Below are 19,970 nucleotides of genomic sequence, written 5' to 3' on the forward strand. Positions count from 1 at the left end.
CATGTGTGGACTTCACATCCAAACCAGCATAGCAAAGGTCCAGGAAATAGAACTGAGACTGAAACCACCACCAACAGCAGGTAATGCAGACATTGTGGTTTAAACCTAACTGGGTTGAACAACTCCTACAGAACACCTACTGAACGCTGGCAGAAGACCACAGACCTCCCAAAAGGCAAGAAACCCCCCACGTACCTGGGTAGGGCAAAAGAAAAAAAAATAAACAGAGACAGAATAGGGACGGTACCTGCACCAGTGGGAGACAGCTGTGAAGGAGGAAAGGATTCCACACACTAGGAAGCTCCTTCGCGGGCGGAGACTGCGGGTGGCGGAGGGGGAAAGCTTCGGGGCCGCGGGGGAGAGCGCAGCCACAGGGGTGCGGAGGGCAAAGCAGGGAGATTCCCGCACAGAGGATCAGGGCCGACCAGCACTCACCAGGCCGAGGCTTGTCCGCTCACCCGCCAGGGCGGGCGGGGCTGGGAGCTGAGGCTTCGGCTTCGGTCGCAGCACAGGGAGAGGACTGGGTCTGGCGGCGTGAACACAGCCTGCAGGGTGTTAGTGCACCGCGGCTAGCCGGGAGGGAGTCCGGGGACAAGTCTGGACTTGCAGAAGAGGCAAGAGACTTTTTCTTCCCTCTTTGTTTCCTGGTGCGCGAGGAGAGGGGATTAAGAGCGCCGCTTAAAGGAGCTCCAGAGACAGGCGCGAGCCGCGGCTAACAGCGCGGATCCCAGAGACGGGGATGAGACGCTAGGGCTGCTGCTGCCGCCACCAAGAAGCCTGTGTGCGAGCACAGCTTACTCTCCACACCCCCTTTCCGGGGAGCCCGTGCAGCCCGCCACTGCCAGGGTCCCAGGATCCAGGGACAACTTCCCCGGGAGAACACACGGCGCGCCTCACGCTGGTGCAACGTCACGCCGGCCTCTGCCGCCGCAGGCCCGCCCCGCACTCCGTGACCCTCCCTCCCCCCCGGCCTGAGTGAGCCACAGCCCCCGGATCAGCGGCTCCTTTAACCCAGTCCTGTCTGAGCGAAGAACAGACGCCCTCAGGCGACCTACACGCAGAGGCGGGGCCAAATCCAAAGCTGAAACCTGGGAGCTGTGAGAACAAAGAAGAGAAAGGGAAATCTCTCCCAGCAGCCTCCGAAGCAGTGGATTAAAGCTCCACAATCAACTTGATGTACCCAGCATCTGTGGAATAGCTGAATAGACAACCAATCATCCCCAATTAAGGAGGTGGACTTTGAGAGCAAGATTTATGATTTTTTCCCCTTTTCCTCTTTTTGTGAGTGTGTATGTCTATGCCTCTGTGTGAGATTTTGTCTGTATAGCTTTGCTTCCACCATTTGTCCTAGGGTTCTATCCGTCCGTTTTTTTTTTAATTTTTCTTAATAATTATTTTTTTATTTTAATAACTTTATTATAATTTTTTTTGTTTTGTTTTGTTTTTTGTAGTACGTGGGCCTCTCACTGTTGTGGCCTCTCCCGCTGTGGAGCACAGGCTCCAGACGCGCAGGCTCAGCAGCCATGGCTCACGGGCCCAGCCGCTCGGCGGCATGTGGGATTCTCCCGGACCAGGGCACGAACCTGTGTCCTCTGCATTGGCAGGCGGACTCTCAACCACTGCACCACCAGGGAAGCCCAACTTTATTATATTTTATCTTACTTTATTTTATTTTATCTTCTTTCTTTCTTTTTTCCTTCCTTCCCTCCTTCCTTCCTTCCTTCCTCACTCCCTCCCTCCTCTCTCTCTTTCTTTCTTTCTCTCTTTCTTTCTTTCTTCTTCTACTAATTTTTTCTTTCCACTTTTTCTCCCTTTTATTCTGAGCCGTGTGGATGAAAGGCTCTTGGTGCTGCAGCCAGGAGTCAGTGCTGTGCCTCTGAGGTGGGAGAGCCAACTTCAGGACACTGGTTCACAAGAGACCTCCCAGCTCCACATAATATCAAACAGCGAAATTCTCCCAGAGATCTCCATCTCAACACCAGCACCCAGCTTCACTCAACGACCAGCAAGCTACAGTGCTGGACATCCTATGCCAAACAACTAGCAAGACAGGAACACAACCCCACCGATTAGCAGAGAGGCTGCCTAAAATCATAATAAGTCCACAGACACCCCAAAACACACCACCAGACGTGGACCTGCCCACCAGAAAGACAAGATCCAGCCTCATCCACCAGAACACAGGCACTAGTCCCCTCCACCAGGAAGGCTACACAACCCACTGAACCAACCTTAGCCACTGGGGACAGACACCAAAAACAATGGGAACTATGAACCTGCAGCCTGCAAAAAGGAGACCCCAAACACAGTAAGATAAGCAAAATGAGAAGACAGAAAAACACACAGCAGTTGAAGGAGGAAGATAAAAACCCACCAGACCTAACAAATGAAGAGGAAATAGGCAGTCTACCTGAAAAAGAATTTAGAATAATGATAGAAAAGATGATCCAAAATCTTGGAAATAGAATAGACAAAATGCAAGAAACATTTAACAAGGAGCTAGATGAACTAAAGACGAAACAACGATGAACAACACAATAAATGAAATTAAAAATACTCTAGATGGGATCAATAGCAGAATAACTGAGGCAGAAGAACGGATAAGTGACCTGGAAGATAAAATACTGGAAATAACTACTGCAGAGCAGAATAAAGAAAAAAGAATGAAAAGAACTGAGGACAGTCTCAGAGACCTCTGGGACAACATTAAACGCACCAACATTCGAATTATAGGGGTTCCAGAAGAAGAAGAGAAAAAGAAAGGGACTGAGAAAATATTTGAAGAGATTACAGTTGAAAACTTCCCTAATATGGGAAAGGAAATAGTTAATCAAGTCCAGGAAGCACAGAGAGTCCCATACAGGATAAATCCAAGGAGAAATACGCCAAGACACATATTAATCAAACTGTCAAAAACTAAATACAAAGAAAACATTAAAAGCAGCAAGGGAAAAACAACAAATAACACACACGGGAATCCCCATAAGGTTAACAGCTGATCTTTCAGCAGAAACTCTGCAAGCCAGAAGGGACTGGCAGGACATATTTAAAGTGATGAAAGGGGAAAACCTACAACCAAGATTACTCTACCCAGCAAAGATCTCATTCAGATTCGACAGAGAAATTAAAACCTTTACAGACAAGCAAAAGCTAAGATAATTCAGCACCACCAAACCAGCTTTACAACAAATGCTAAAGGAACTTCTCTAGGCAGGAAACAAGAGAAGGAAAAGACCCAAAATAACAAACCCAAAACAATTAAGAAAATGGTAATAGGAACTTATATATCGATAATCACCTTAAATGCAAATGGATTAAATGCTCCTAAAAAAGACATAGACTGGCTGAATGGATACAAAAACAAGACCCGTACATGTGCTGTCTACAAGAGACCCACTTCAGACCTAGGGACACATACAGACTGAAAGTGAGGGGATGCAAAAAGAAATTCCATGCAAATGGAAATCAAAAGAAAGCTGGAGTAGCAATTCTCATATCAGACAAAATAGACTTTAAAATAAAGACTATTACAGGAGACAAGGAAGGACACTACATAATGATCAAGGGATCAATCCAAGAAGAAGATATAACAATTTAAATATTTATGCACCCAACATAGGAGCACCTCGATACATAAGGCAAATACTAACAGCCATAAAACAGGAAATCCACAGTAACACAACCATAGTAGGGGACTTCAACACCCTACTTTCACCAATGGACAGATCATCCAAAATGAAAATAAATAAGGAAACACAAGCTTTAAATGATACATTAGTGGTTGAGAGTCCTCCTGACAATGCAGGGGACACGGGTTCGTGCCCCGGTCCGGGAAGATCCCACATGCCACAGAGCAGCTAGGCCCGTGAGCCATGGCCGCTGAGCCTGCGCGTCCGGAGCCTGTGTTCCTCAGTGGGAGAGGCCACAACAGTGAGAGGCCCACGTACCGCAAAAAAAAAAAAAAAAAAAAGATACATTAAACAAGATGGACGTAAATGATATTTATAGGACATTCCATCCAAAAACGACAGAATACACTTTCTTCTCAAGTGCTCATGGAACATAGCATATAGCACAGGGAGATCACCTCAGTGGTTTGTGACCGCCTGGAGGGGTGGGATAGGGAGGGTGGGAGGGAGGGAGATGCAAGAGGAAGGATATATGTATATGTATAGCTTATTCACTTTGTTATAAAGCAGAAACTAACACACCATTGTAAAGCAATTATACTCCAATAAAGATGTTAAAAAAAGTGATCAGAAACAACAAATATCGTTTTGATAAAAAATTATTAAACATAAAAATATAATCTTAATGGAAATGCACTTCTTAATAAGATAGGTAAAATTATTTTTACACGATCAGTTTATGTATGCATGAATGAATGGTCCTTATCCTTAGGATGAAACAGGATGCAACATAAATTCACTTCCTCTGTTCTATTTGTATTCTAAGAATACTTGTCACTTAAATAAGAGGGGAATAGAAGTAGCTTTGTTATAAAACTGCCACCCAATTCTTAGAAGACTTTCTAAGTTATATGACAAAATCCAAATAGTGATCTATTGTCAAAAATTATTTTTAATAGTCTATCACTTGGTAATGTGTTTAGGTCCTCCTTCACTTATATCAATAGCAAAAATTAGAAACCCCTGAAATACAAAGAATATTGTTGCCCAGTCTTAAAAGTTATTCACTTTCTCAACACTTTTACCAATACTTTAGTCTTTGGTTGGCACTCTGGAGTGTTAGACCCCAGGGCAATGAGCCATAATAAGATTCAGTATGAGGGCCTTTCTTCTGTAAAAAGAGAAAAGGGCTATTGCAAAGGGAACCAGCCCCAATTACAGGTTTGCTCGAGGCAGTCCACTTTTAGGAAAGAGAGCTCAGTGAAGCTGAGAGTCTGGAAATTAGTCCCCTAAAACTTTGCTTGAATTTTCAGTACCTCCCATCTGCCATAGTACACACGTGTAAATTTGAAGACCACTGCTCAAAATCACTATTGCCCAAAACTTCGGGGAAGTTTCTATAGTGCAGCATAATGGGGACTATCTTAGTTCAAACCCGGGCTCATCCACTTTCTAGCTGTTCGATTTTGGGCAAATTACTTAACCTTTATGTAAAATGGAGATTAAAATGGTATATATCTCAGTTACTGTGAAGAGTAACTGAATTAACACGTGTAAAGTGCTTAGAATATTGTTCACTACCGTCATTATCATCATTATTACTATCATCATCATCACTATCCTAGAAATGACTGGTGATCTGGAAAGAAGAGGGGAAAATATGATTAAAATAGGAAGAAAGGAAAATGGCAGATGTGAATGTGTGTCTGTGCACATGTACTGTGGTGTAGGTGCATATCAGAACGTAGAAATAACTAGAAAAGTTCCATTATTCAAATGCAAGCTCCTTGAAGGTAGCTGATACTGTCCCCACAGCCTAACCCCACTTTGTCCTCCTTCATATTTCTTAGCTCATTGCTGTATCCACAATAGACTCTCAATAAATATTCAATACATTGGTAACAGAATGAGGAGAGAAAATCGATGCTGGTTAAGTCACAAGTTATGAAAACAAATTGTTAAAAGTAGTGCAAGTCTATCCATTGATAGTCATGGTCCTGGAAGACTGGTGTTTTCTCCTAAAACTGATTTTCAGGATCCTGCCTCACTCCATCCATTTATTCTTGCCAATCCATTTCTCTGACCTAAGCCTCACTGCATAATTTGCAGGCCCCAGTGCAAAATGAAAATGCAGAGCCCCCTGTTCAAAACACAGGAAAAAATGCTGTGCTGAACAATAAAGCCTTTTCCTTTCTTCTGCAGTTTCTCTCTAGGCTTGCCATGATTTTTTTTATCAGTCATTTAATGTCATTCTAAGCAAAGAAAAATTAAAATTTTAAACTGTTAGCATAAATGTTACTGTTCATGTTTATATTGTGCAATGTTAGTATTAAATGCAAATATAAGAGCAGTTAACTCATGTAGAATCACTGAAATTGCAATTTGTATTTCATAGTCTGTACATTCATGTATATTTCTGTTCTTACCAGAAAAATGGAAACACTGTAAAAACTAACTCAACTGTTTTCATTTCATTTCTTGATACACATACATTCTACCAACACTCTCCCTTCTGCTTACTGATGAGTTTGGAAGGTCTGAGAGAAAAGAACAAATAACTATGGGTTGTCTCATCTTTCCCTTTCTATGTCATCATTTTCAGCATAAGTGGTTGGCTAATGCAGGGAAATAACGTGAGTAAAAAAGGATATGGTAGAGTTCCTTGGTCATTTGTATTTCTTAGGATGCCATTGCATCAATAGTCTCTACAGGCATCTGCAAGATACTCCCAGGCTCTTCCAGGCCTGCTTTGTTGTTCAATTTCTCCCTTTGCCTAATCCTGCTCCCTTCTCTTTTTAAACAAATACCTCCCATGCCAAATCCTATCTCAAAGTCTGCTTCTAGAGAATCCAATGTATATCAACATTGATATCTAAACCTTGACAAAGGCATCTTGTGATCTCTTGAGAAGGTTGCTCAGTCAAATCTGAGCACAAATACAGGATCATTCACCACCTACTGGTGCCTAGAAGCTCCTGGGACAGATATTGAAGCTACCCAGAAGAAAGGCTTCAGAACAAAGATAACAGGTTTCACAATTGCATTTTATGACTTTCACATCACTATGAATACTTATTTACACACACACACACACACACACACACACACACACGTCCATTTGTAACAGAAGTTAGCAAAAGATGTTTAAATAAAGTTTTAGCCTAAAGCAATTGATAGTTGTACTTTTCCTGCTTTCTCAAGGTTTTAAAAAAATTAGGCAGGAAGTATAAATGAATGAAGACACATTACCTTAAAAAGCAGATATATGAACCTTTACATTTCTATGTGTTTTGGGTTAGGAATCAATAAATGATCATGATTAAGAATTTGGCTTCTGAAGTTAGATGGAGATGAATATATCCTGAGCTTGCCACTTACCAGCTGTAAGACTTCTGGCAAGTTATAACTTTTCTGAGCCTCATTTGGTTTTTTTTTTTTTTTTTGCGGTACGCGGGCCTCTCACTGTTGTGGCCTCTCCCGTTGCGGAGCAACAGGCTCCGGACGCGCAGGCTCATCAGCCATGGCTCATGGGCGCAGCCGCTCCGCGGCATGTGGGATCTTCCCGGACCGGGGCATGAACCCGTGTCCCCTGCATCGGCAGGCGGACTCTCAACCACTGCGCCACCAGGGAAGCCCTCTGAGCATCATTTGCAAAATGGTGATAATAATCATACTTACTCCAGAAGGTTGTCATGTGTTTTAAAAGAAAGAAAGCATGTAAAACACTTAGCTCAGGGCTTTTCCCATAATATTTTTATTAATAATATTTTTTATTGTTAAAAGAAAGGGAGAGTCTTTCTTAGTGCTGGGTTCCTAACTGGCAATAACCATGAGGGGGCCAAGTATATTTTCTTGGCTATATTAATATTTCATTTAACCTCTTTATTTTACAGAGGTCTTATTATATTAATACAAATCCCCTGCCTCTAGCAGAAATGCTCCAACACATATTGAGTTGAAAAGGTTATTTATATTACAATGGTTATTAATATAGGGACAAGAGTTATTTTTATTTTCTTCTCAATATAACTGTAGGAGCATTTTTTAAAGACAGGATGCTAGTCTAACCAAGAAAATAAGCCTAATTAAAATAAGCCTGATTAATGCCTAATAGCAACGAGGTAGCAGACTCGATTCTTCCTTTCCTTTAAAGCAAAGACACATTTCTTTCCACGTTTTAGCATTTCTTTTTTCTTTACTTGATATATGTATATATTGTGAAAACATTTCCCCCATAAAGTTAATTAACACATCCATCACCTCACAGATTTACTTTTTTGTGTGTGTGAGAACATTTAAGTTCTACTATCTCAGCAAATTTCAATTATATAATACAGTATTATCAACTATAGTCACCATGTTATGCATTAGATCTTTAGAACTTATTCATTTTATAACTAAAATTTGTACCCTTTTACTGGTCCCTATCTCCTCCACCCCCCAGCTGCTGGCAACCACCATTCTACTCTGTTTCTATGAGTTTGACTATTTTTTGTTGTTGTACCACATATAAGTGAGATCACACAGTATTTGTCTTTCTTTGTCTGGCTTATTTCACTTAGCATAATGCCTTCCAGGTTCATCCATGTTGTACCAAATGACAGGATTTCCTTCCTTTTTAAGGTTGAAAGACATTCCATTGTGTGTACATACCAACTTTTCTTGACCCATTCATTCAAAGACAGACACTAAGCTTGTTTTCATACCCTGGCTATTGTGAATAATGCCACAATGAATATGGGAGTACAGTTATCTCTTCAAGATAATGGTTTCCTTTCTTTTGGATATATACCCAGAAGTGGATTGCTAGATCACATGGTAGTTCAATTTTTCATTTCTAGAGCCAATATTTCTTAACTGCACAAGTATGGTAGCTCATTTCCAGGGAAATAGTAACAGACAAGGCAGGTTGGGAGCTCTTGGTTAGTGTCGGTTGGTCACAATGAAAGGTCACCTGAGAGAGTTGCTAAAAAGTATTTGTAAAACTGTGAATTAGTGCCTTTTAAGTAGAAGCATTGCAATCTTAATGGATTTGTTATTGTTTTCGGGATCAATTTTTCAAGTCTGCATAAAATGTGAAGGTTTGAGAATTAAAAGTCTTATAATTTTCATAGAAATCCTTTGATGGGGTCTGGAGAGATATTGATATCCCTATATTAAATAGAAAAAACAGAAGCTAGGGGAGATTGCTATGTAGACAAAGAATGCTGCCTGCCATTTCAGGAAACAAAGGATATTGCAGCCATCAAGCCCTCAGCCACTGCAGCTGACCCTGACAGTGCACCCTGAAGGGAATTCAGGATAGAGAAAAACAGGTTGCCAGCCCTCAAGCCCTCAGCTCCTGCAGCTGCCCCCCTACCCAATGGTGCACCCTGAAGGGATTCAAATGGAGAAAAGCAGGATACTGGCCCTAGATAGTTAAGGTGCATATCAAAGGAATAATTTCAGTAAGCCCAGACTCTTGCATCTTCCCATATATAGAAGGGCACTAAAATCGTTAACTTAAGACGTCTGGGTTTGTTCGTTTGTTTGTTTTTTATAATTAGCAGTAATCTTTTGATGTTCAACTACCTGTTCTTTTGGGGGGGGTGTTTTGGGGGGGCAGTTTTCAAAAACTCCTGTATATCCTGGATTCTCCCTTATCTCTTTGGAGCAGTCCCTCAGAGCTATCTGAGAGGCTGTATCCCAGGCTTAAGTCCTCAGTAAGTCCACAGAATAAAACATAATTCTCAACTTTTAGGTTGTGATTTTTTTTTCAGTCAACCGCTACCTCAGGTAAGCTCCATCAGTCTTCTGATAATTAAGATTACAGTCATCCCCTATCCCAGTCTTTGCCCAGTCTGCTTGGTTAGAAGAAGCACTTGGTGTACTGCCTTTGGAGATTCTCAGATGATGGCTAGGAATTTACATTTTTAACATGTGTGTCAGGTGATTCTTTTTTTTTTTTTTTAGGTGATTCTTATATGAGACAAGTTTGGGGAACCACTACCCTCCTTCATACTCCATTTTGTTTTAATAAATAGCTCCCTTTGGCTCAAATTTAAACTACCTCACAATCACACAAAAAAGTTTTATACCTCATAGAGACTACCTCTTGTCAGATGGAATAAATTGAAAAGAGGAATAGAGAGGCAGTTGAATTTAACAATAAAGAGAATCCAGTGTTAAAGACATAGGCCTTTAAACAAGTCTACAAATCCAAGAAAACATTTGTACTGGGAAGGGAAGTAGAGCTACCCTCACAAGGGTTTACAGTGGGTAACTCTCTATGTTGTCATGATTTTATTTGTTCATGCTTTCATTCGTTCATTTGCTCATTCATTCAACAAACATTCACTGGACATTTACTCCACACCAAGTGTTATACTGAGAACTGGGGAACAAAACCAGGTGTATTAAAAGATACTTCTACTTCAAAACATTGCCAGTGGCCAGATCCATAAGATGAACTAGGTCCATGTATTCCTAGAGCTTTTTCACTAAAGTGCTCTTTAATTCTCAACTGTGATACCCAGAAGAAAATGGAATTTATCATAACACATGCATTGAAAAGAATCTCTAGCTATTTATCCCAGTGTGCTTTTATTAAAAAATAGAATAGGCCTTCCAAGAAATCTATTGGCTAAAGTAATATCTCTATTGTACTATAAAGGTGTTGTTTTTCCAAGAAAATCAATCAAATGCTTTCATAACTTGTTACTAATAACATTAATATAGAATAATGGCTAAACTAGCTTGGGTAACGTCCCAAAATAATTGGGTTTTCCAGGAACATTCCAGAAGATAAACAGCAAGATCAATAAGTCCTGAGGTTGCAGGAGTCATTATTAATTTATGACCTTGCTTACTTCCCAGCAAAATAATTGCTATAGAGAAGTTGACTCATGTTTACAAATCATGATAAACTTGTGAGAAAGTCTTTCTTAGCCCAAAGTTTAAACACTAGAAAGAACAGGTGATTAAAAAAATCGCTTATCATTGTGCTGAAATTCATAATTAGTACCTACCATTAATACCTACCATTCATTGAGTACTTAGTTTATGGTACATGCTTTATGTGAGTATAACATTTCTTTAAATTATCAAAACAGTCCTGCAACAAGAGCTATTATTATCCTTAATTCGTAGGTTAGAAAAATTGAAATTCAAAAAGTCAAGTAACTTGTCCAAGGTCACATGTACCACCCAGAAAGTTGCAGAGCCAGGATTCAAACTCAGTATTCTTTTTTCATGCTTTGATGTTTCTAAAGATCATACAGGTTTGGCCTAGAATTAGCAGACTTCAAGATACTTAAGATGCTTGGCAGACACAATCAATTATTTGCATATTTATGTCATCACTGCAGCTATTACCTGACAGTGGAATTCCCATCACCATTTCCAGAATATCAACATTCCTGGGAAGGTATATCTGAACAGGGACGATGATCAAGCAAAGAGTCATGAGAGTAGACCACGTGTGGTTTGATCAGTGAGAGTATTGATGCTAGTAATGATTCAATATTCAATATTAATTCAAATCTCTTCCTGACCAAGGATTTCCTTTTTAATTCATTCCTTTTTAGTTATGCACAACTTCGTATGGTTATCCTTTCTTTAGAGCCCACTGAGTTCTGCTTAACTTCTCCCAACCATAGGCAAGCATGCTAGAAATCCCACTGACTCAGAACTTGAATTTCCAGATTCCACCATCATTCTACGGGAGAAGCAGCAGAATGAACTTGGCCTTGGATCCTCTTCTTATAACCTCCATGGGAGGAGGGTGAGGCACTGTGCAGTTTATTTCAATTACCTAAATGTGGATTTATCATGAAGCTAATAAAGTTTACAGAGTTCCCTTCCAAGGCCATAGAAGAGTCCTGAGCAATATATTCACATCATGTATTTTTGTAAAAGTTACAAAATGAGATATTTTAATCATAGTTGGTTAAGATCACTGACACCTTTTATGACAATTTTCCTTCTGTCATATTTCCACTAGGGTCAGGCAGCAATGGAGCGGCCACAGACATTTTTGGGGATTCTGTTAGAGGGAACCTGAGTTGGACTTAATTTTAATGTAGAGTTAGTGAAGTATATTTATGTGGGAAACAGTCACTTCTGTGTAGAGTTAAGGTATTGTTAGCCAATCAAGGGTAAGAATGGCTTCCAGAAATACTCCAGTCACTCTTTATGCCAGCTACCCAGCATCACTATGCCAGTGCAGGGCCAGAGATTGTAATGGAACAAGGACATAATAATCTTCAGACTCCACAGATCCTAGATCTGTCTCTGGCTAATAGCCCTTACACCCATGTAATGCACCCATGTCAGGATATACTCCATAGTGATAGAAATGTAGCACTCTACTTTAAACACATTCTGTTTCGTATCAGTTTCCTTCCTTCCCAGCTATCTGTCCTGCCCTCATCTGGTCACTATCCAGGATTCCTTCTCCATCTAAATATACTTAGAATAATTTTATTAACATTATCAATAATTATAGATATTAACTATGAAAATTAAATACTAGAGTCAAGACAGACATAGAGAACAGACTTGTGGTTGCCCAGGGGTGGGGGTGCGGGAGGGATGGATTGGGAGTTTGGCGTTAGCAGATGTAAACTATTATACATAGGATGGATACACAACAAAGTCCTACTGTATAGCACAGGAAACTATAATCAGTATCCTGTGATAAACCATAATGGAAAAGAATATGAAAAAGAATATATAAATGTACAACTGAATCACTTTGCTGTACAGCAGAAATTAACACAACATTGTAAATCAGCTATAATTTTTTTGTGTAAAAATAAATAAATAAATAAATACTAGAGTCAACAGTAATCAAGTGAATAATACTCCACTTGTACTTCATAAAGAATAACCCTTAGCAAAATTAAATGATGTATACTTCTATGGTTAAAAGGCAAATACAGTGTTTCAGGTAGGCTGTGAACTGATGGGTAGAAAAAGCACACAACCATACAAATATATACTTAGGAAAGGAATTCTCAATTATTTTACCAAGGTTATAGAAAAAGGTAACTACACAGGGCATGCTTTCCTATGGGTTATGGAACTGCCTGCCATTTTCCACACAGGTAGAGGCCTTCTAGAAGTGAGAAATAAGTAAGAGCTTGCTATACTACTTTCTCCTGAATTTATGTATTTACCTTACTATTCCAGAAGTACTTACACCAATTACTTCATTTAAGGAATTTTTTTTTTTACAAACATGAGGTTTCATGATGTGCTGGACATTTTCCATTGCCTGACCCAGCTCCACTCTGACCTTCTCCACCTACTCTGTGCCCAAGGAAACTGGCTTGTGTGAACTGTATCAGTGGGCTTCATTGCCCTCTGGTTTCTGGTTGGGTTCTGTCAATGGGAGACACTGGCTGAAATGGGAATATGGGAGAAGAATGAGGCTGGGATATTTTTGTTTCCCTATCTTTCTCTCTACAGGATCACCATGTGTTGGCTAATTCTCTCTACTGAAGGCCACAACTTTTAAAACAAACTCAGCACTAGCAAGGGCACATGGAGGCTGAGAAAAAGAACAAAGAACAAGAAAGAGCTTCATGAAATAAATGAATAGATTGAATTCTGAAATTTAAAAAATATGCATAAGATGGAAGGTAAAGTCAAGAAAATCTTCCAGAAATCATATTAAAAAGAGAAAGAGATGGAAAAGGCAAGAGTATTTACATGTATTTTTTCTTTTAATATAATGTTTCTTTCCTAAAATCATAGTTACCTAAAAATATAGGTATCAGTGTGAAACCTCAACTGCATTTCCTGAATCTGCATTTTATAATATGACAAACTCACACTTTCTCTCTAATTACATGCTTCTCTGGCTTATATCCATCTGACCACATGGTCCAGTTCAAAATTCTCTAAGATTTTTTTTCTTTTGATCTAGTGACTTTTACCCAGACACAGAGCAAAGGGAGGTAGCTGCCTTTTGACTGATAGGAAGAGTGACCTGTATCTCAAATGTTTGAGCAGCCTCCTTTCCAGCTCCTGGGACCACTCTCATGGTGGAAACACCCAAGTATCAATATTCAGCCCTGAGATTTCTATAAAACTCTAATCTCATATTATTATTATATTATTACTGTACATTCCAGTTTTCCATAAGAGTCTTACAAATACTTAAAAACAGAAAACAATGGGCTATGAGAGTTTTCTTTTTGAAAGTCATAATCTTCAATTTTTACCCACTTGGACGAAGTTGAAGAGCTTCTCTTAAAGACTCTGAAATCCATCCTGTGGGGGGAAAAGTGAAGGACTCTGGGGTTCAGGGATGTTTCCATCCCTTTTCACTTTCTTGTTTGGGTAGCAGCCAGTAACTTTGATAAGTCTTGAAAGATTCTGTAAGAAGGCAGTGACAATATGCCATGTCAAATGGTATGTAAATATTTCTGTATTCCTCAGAAGAGAGGTGCCACTTCCTCATTAACTCCTTTGTTGAACTAATATGTATTGAATGTTTACTACGTATAAAATTCTATTGTAGGCATAGGTTAATCAGAGGGGAGCAAAGAGGACATAATCCCCAACTTCAGGAAGCTTACTATCCTTTTGGATGGCCACTGGATGACTCACATATGCTGCTGCCCATGCATCTCCTTTCCAGATTTCAGAATCCCTTACTGTTGTGTCGGGAAAAAAGAAATTTTCCTCTACCCTTCTAGGTTCTTCTGTCTGGTCTGAGAACTAAACTAATATGAGACAGTAACAGGAGGAAATCAAAGTTTAATAACATGTATACATGGGAGAGACCCAGGAGAAGTGAGTAACTCGCCCAAATGGCTGAAACCCTCACCTTAAATACCATCTTCAGCTAAAAGCAAAAGAGGATGTTGGGAGTAGATGTTTGGGACTTCAAAGGGGAGGAAAGCAATGTATGATACATGGAGATGGAAAAGCAAATGTTGGGTAAACAAATGTTTGCTGGGCCATACTGAGACAGTGGGACACAGAGTACACTCAGACCTCTAAGAGTTCCCCCCACCAGGCTTAGCCCCTATTATTTGCAGATATCTCTGATGAAAGCTCTATTCCTGTAACAGGCCCTCTATCTAAATTCTTTAACAGCTCAGGGGGAAGGTCAAATTTTTTTCCTGAGTCTTTTGGGCCTTGATTGTTTTCAGCTTGAAATAATCCACATGCCAAAGAGATATTTTAGGATGACAAATTTTGTTCCCCTATAGTAGGATATCTCCAAGGATTCTTACCCTTTTTCCTGTTGTCCCTCCTTTCATCCTTCCATTCTCCAGTTTCCTATCCTCTAGCCTGAGTTTCCCTGTACCTGCTCATGTCTATTTTTCTTCTTTAATATTTCTTCTGTATCATTAAGGAACCCTTTATTCTTTCACAATACTTGACATATAGTTAGTGCTGTATCTAATTTTAGAGAATGATTGGATAAATAAATGGACTAAGGTCATATATGTGAGTTTTAAGACTGTGGGAACAGAGGCCTATAGGTGAAGGAATGAATATAAGAATATTTTGGCTGGAGTAAGTTTGGGAAGGTTTTCTCTCTCTCTCTCTCTCTCTCTCTCTCTCTCTCTCTCACACACACACACACACACACACACACACTTTTTAAAAACTCAAGCAAAATTCCATCTTTCTATGATCCTTGAGATATAAAATCCTTTGCCTCAGTAGGCATTCAATAAATATCTGACTGTTTGATGCCCTAAAATTCACACGACTGCTACAAAAGCATTGACTGACTGAATTTATGTAGATTTAATATTCACTTCGAAAATGTTTTAAGATGGATTCTTAATGCACTTTGCATTAGTTTTAAAATCTAAGTGGTCACTGTAGCTTTGTGGCTTTTAAATCAAGTCTATTTGTTACTCCTCATGAAGTGATTTTATAGTTTGTTCACTATTTTATGGGACATTCTTGCTGTTATTCTCTGAATTGCATGCTGATCCCTGCTGGGGGAGGGTGGCAGTGCATTAAGTATATGTTATTCTATTGTCGTGTACTTTTATGTCATAGACAGGCCTAAGCAAACCAGATTAGACTAATATATTTATAAGCTGAACAAGTCCCAGGGCCCATGGCAATGACCAGGCTTCTGGGGATGAAAACAGAGGTTGCAGCTTTCGCTGATGCCTTTTTCTCTCTCTAAGAGGGTCCACCTCAGTAACTGCATCATCTCTCCTTGTTTTCTGCCTGATGTCCAGCTTGAAAAATCTTCTGCTAATGTGATCTGGCCTCTGTACTTGCCTCCTGAGCTCCGTTGGACATGGGCAGATCATTCCGCTTCATGATATTCATGACAAATTAGAATTTTCTAAATAACTTTACCAAGAATCTAAAGGAAATGAAGAACTTACTAAAGTGTAATAAATGTCTCAGCATACAGATTCCTGATCCTGACACTACAAGCCTGGCAAGAGATCAGCTGCTTTGACAACAGTAACTCAGGACCTAAGCATCTTTCTTTCCTCTCTTCCTAAATTGAAATATTAGAAACCATACATCCAGGAACCTACAAGGTTAAGGTTAATAGACAGCTTCTGACAAGAACTTCTCTGAGATCTTCTGCAATTCTTACTCCTGCCCAAAGCCTATTTCTAGATCTTCTCTCTGACTGCAGCCGACAAGCCATTCCTTAGGACCTGGCACTCTCATTTATTCATTTGTTCATTCCACAAATATTTTTCTTTGTTTTGAGAAACTGTCAAATACATCACAAATATGGCCCTGGAGGATCTCACAGCCCACTGTGGGTCTTCTCTGCATCCTAGTACTTAGAGAAAGAAATAGAAAGAAATTTTCTCCCCCAACTATCTCCGGGATTCCTTCCCTGAGTTTCAAGTTAACCTGCATAAATTCTTTCTTGAGTTATCTCTGGCTCTGTGCACTAGTGAGTTCTAGAGGTGCTACTCTCATCCCCAACTCCATTCCCTCTCTCACTGTCTAATGCCAGTTATTAAGCCTATTTCAAAAAAAATTATTGTGAAACAAATATAGATTCACAGGAAGTTGTAAAGGTGGTACAGAGAATTTCCACATGCCCTCATCCAGTTTCCCACAGTGGTTACAGCTAATGCAATTGCAGCACAATCTCAAAACCAGAAATTGACACTGGTACAACTTGTGCATAGTTCTCTGTCATTTTATCACACATGTAGATTTGTGTAACCACCACTGCAACCAGGTGAACTGTTCCATCACCACAATGATCTCCTCATGCTACCCCTTTACAGTGTCACCAATCCCCTACCCCCCAACCATCACGAAAGTCTGGCAACCACTAATCTGTTCTTTATAATTTTGTCACACAAATAATGTTATATAAATTAGATCATGCAGTATGTGACCCTTCAAGGTTGCTTTTTTCACTCAGCATAATACTCTTGATATCCATCCAAGTTGTTGCATGTGTCAGTAGTTCATTTCTATTTATTGCTGAGTAGTATTCCATGGTATGAAATGTACCACCTTTAGTTTAACTACTCACCGATTGTGGGACATTTTGGTTGTTTCTAGCTCTTGTCTATTACAAATAAAGCTGCTATGAACATTCTGTGATTCACAGTTCTTCTTCTTCAGCACCTGAAAAATATGGCTTCATTGCCTTCTGGTTTCCATGGCTTTGATGACAAATTTGCTGTCATTCTAATTGTTTTTGCCCCATAAGTAAGGTAGGTTTTTCTGTCTATTTTCAAGATTTTTTCTTTGTCTTTAATTTTCAGAAATTTAATTATGCTGTATCTTGGTATGGATTTCTTTGGGTTTATCCTCTTCAGTGTTTACTCAGCTTCTTGACTCTGTAGGTTTATGTTTCTTGCCAAATTTAGGAAGTTTTCACCCACTATTTCTTCCAGGACTTTTCAGCCCAACCTTATTTCTCCTCTCCTAGGATTTTGATGACACAAATTTTAGATCTTCTGTTATAGCTCTACATGTCCCTGGAGCTCTATTATTTATTTTAGTCTATTTCTTTGTGTTGTTCTGTTTGTAATTTCTACTGTTCTATATTCCAGTTCATTGATTCTTTCCTCTTCCTACTGAAAATCAAGCTCTATTTTCAGTATCAGGGATAAGTTGTAACTCCTGCCTTCCAAGAGTTGACCATAGTAAGAAGGAAGATCTTACCTTGTCATATAACTGTCAAGAGGCTTATGTGATTACTGTGATGTGAGGTGCACAGTAAGCAAAAGGAGGTAGCAGAAAAGCACCACTTCAACCCCAAGGGAAGAAAAGGTGCATCTTAGGGTATGGAGATGCTTCCTTGGAGTGACGTATAAAGAGTAAGAACTGGCTACCAAAGGGGCTTGTGGGCTTTTTCCTATGGTAGAAAAAAGAAGAGGAATTTCAGATAGAGGGTGTAGTCCACCCAAAGGCAAGTGGATGTGAGGCATTGTGGCAGAATAAATATTCTAAAACTATGAAGACTATATCCTAGACAGGTGCTTCCTACATTTAAGCATACAGAATATTCTTCTGGAATATTTGTTAAAACAAAGATTACTGGTCCTCCATTTCACCCAAGGATTGCGATTCAGAAGATCTGGTTAAGGGCCCTAGAATTTTGAACAAGTTCTGAAGTGATATTAATGCTGATGGTCTGGATACCATAATTTGAGTCAGTTTGGGTAGCAAGGACCTAGACCACAATGAAATGCCATCCAGTCTGAGTTCCAACCACACCTCCAGGGGATACACTGAGAGACCTAATGCACACTCCAAGTTATCACATCAGGCATCTCCATGTTCTCAGTATAATAAAATGCAATCTGAGTAAAATACAACACAGAAACTCTGGAGGAAGCTTAAGGGTCACTTTATAAAGCAGGGGAAAAGGAACTTGTTGAACAAATGAATGTGTTAAAGGAGATTAGAGAAGAAATTATTCATTTATCCATTAAGGGAATGGATTGCTTTTTAGTGTGGTCTCATTAAAAAAGCATGTATGTGCACTTATTATAAATCATTTTTATTTGCTCATTAAAGGAGACCTTCCACCAGATGATACTTGGTTAGCTTGTTCCTGATTCTAGGTGAACATCAAAGGACTAAAACCGTCCTCCCCAAGGAAGACAGCAGTCATGAAGCTTGACCACCACACTAACTCCTTCCCAAAGGGGAAGGGGTCACTCAGTCGAAGTCCTTGACCTATACTGTTTCTTTTCCTGGTTAATTATTGTTAAGGATATTTTCAAAGAGATATACACACAATTTTTGTAATTTGGTGTATTGATTAAGAATTCATGGCCTCCTGATGTTTCTCTGCAGTCTGAAGATTTTTCTCTCCACTGATGTTGTCAGGTGAATGTTGTGAAAATATGTTTAGGGCACTGTAAATGATGTCCCAGTGGGAAAACACAGCCTGAACTGATGAGTACAAAGGGCTGTTAATGAGATAAACTGTTAAAGGAATCTTTATGAGACATATGCAAACTGGGTGTTTTGAAGCCCCAAATCATGTGTATCTTTCGAAGATGCTTCCATTTCCAAAGGCAGAATTTAGCACTTAGAGGTATTAAAGATGATATACCCCCTAAACTATTCTTCCTTCAGTACTACTAAATATTATGGGCACTGGGAAGACATAAGTTCCATTTAAAAAGTAAGCTCATGAAGGAGAGAAAAGACACACTTCATAGAACCCACATTATACTGACAGGGCCAATGCTATATATACAAAGGACATGACCAAGTGGCATTTGATAAGTAAATGTTAAGTGATTGAGTGAAACAAGACACAAAATACAATTTCATGCATTGTAACTGTCCACATGTGCATGGTCTGATCATCCTAAACATCTAATTTATAATCACTGATCATTAAGAGGAAAAAAAACAGATTAGGAGAACAATACAAAAGTCCAAGAACTATTTCAAAATTTAGGATTGTTTTTCAAAGTTTTCCATGAACCATGAAATAATGTTTAATCTGTTAAACAGTTTTACCTCTCCACTGTTTCACAAAACCATAAGCTTTCTTCAGAAGGAACTATATTTTAATGCCATCTAATTTTGCTGATATACTTCAAAGCATTAACTAGATACACTCCTAATTATAGTATATGTTGTTTAAAGCAAGCAAAAATAATGATTATGCGAAGACTCCCAGATTCAAAGTAATGCTTTGCATTATGAAATATAATGGAAATTACCACAACTCTAAATGAAACTCCCAGAATGACAGAGCCTCTGCTTGACTTCCTTCTTCAACCACTCTCATGAGACTTGATAACAGCTAAAGAAGCTACAGTGTATGAAATATGCCTGTTCTTCACTGAGTCTGAGAGGGATTTGCCTGAGACATAAAAAAAGGACAAAGAAGGGCATAGACTTGCATCAAACTGCTTC

Source organism: Globicephala melas, chromosome X (genome assembly GCF_963455315.2).
Source record: "Globicephala melas chromosome X, mGloMel1.2, whole genome shotgun sequence".
NCBI classification, from domain to species: Eukaryota; Metazoa; Chordata; class Mammalia; order Artiodactyla; family Delphinidae; genus Globicephala; species Globicephala melas.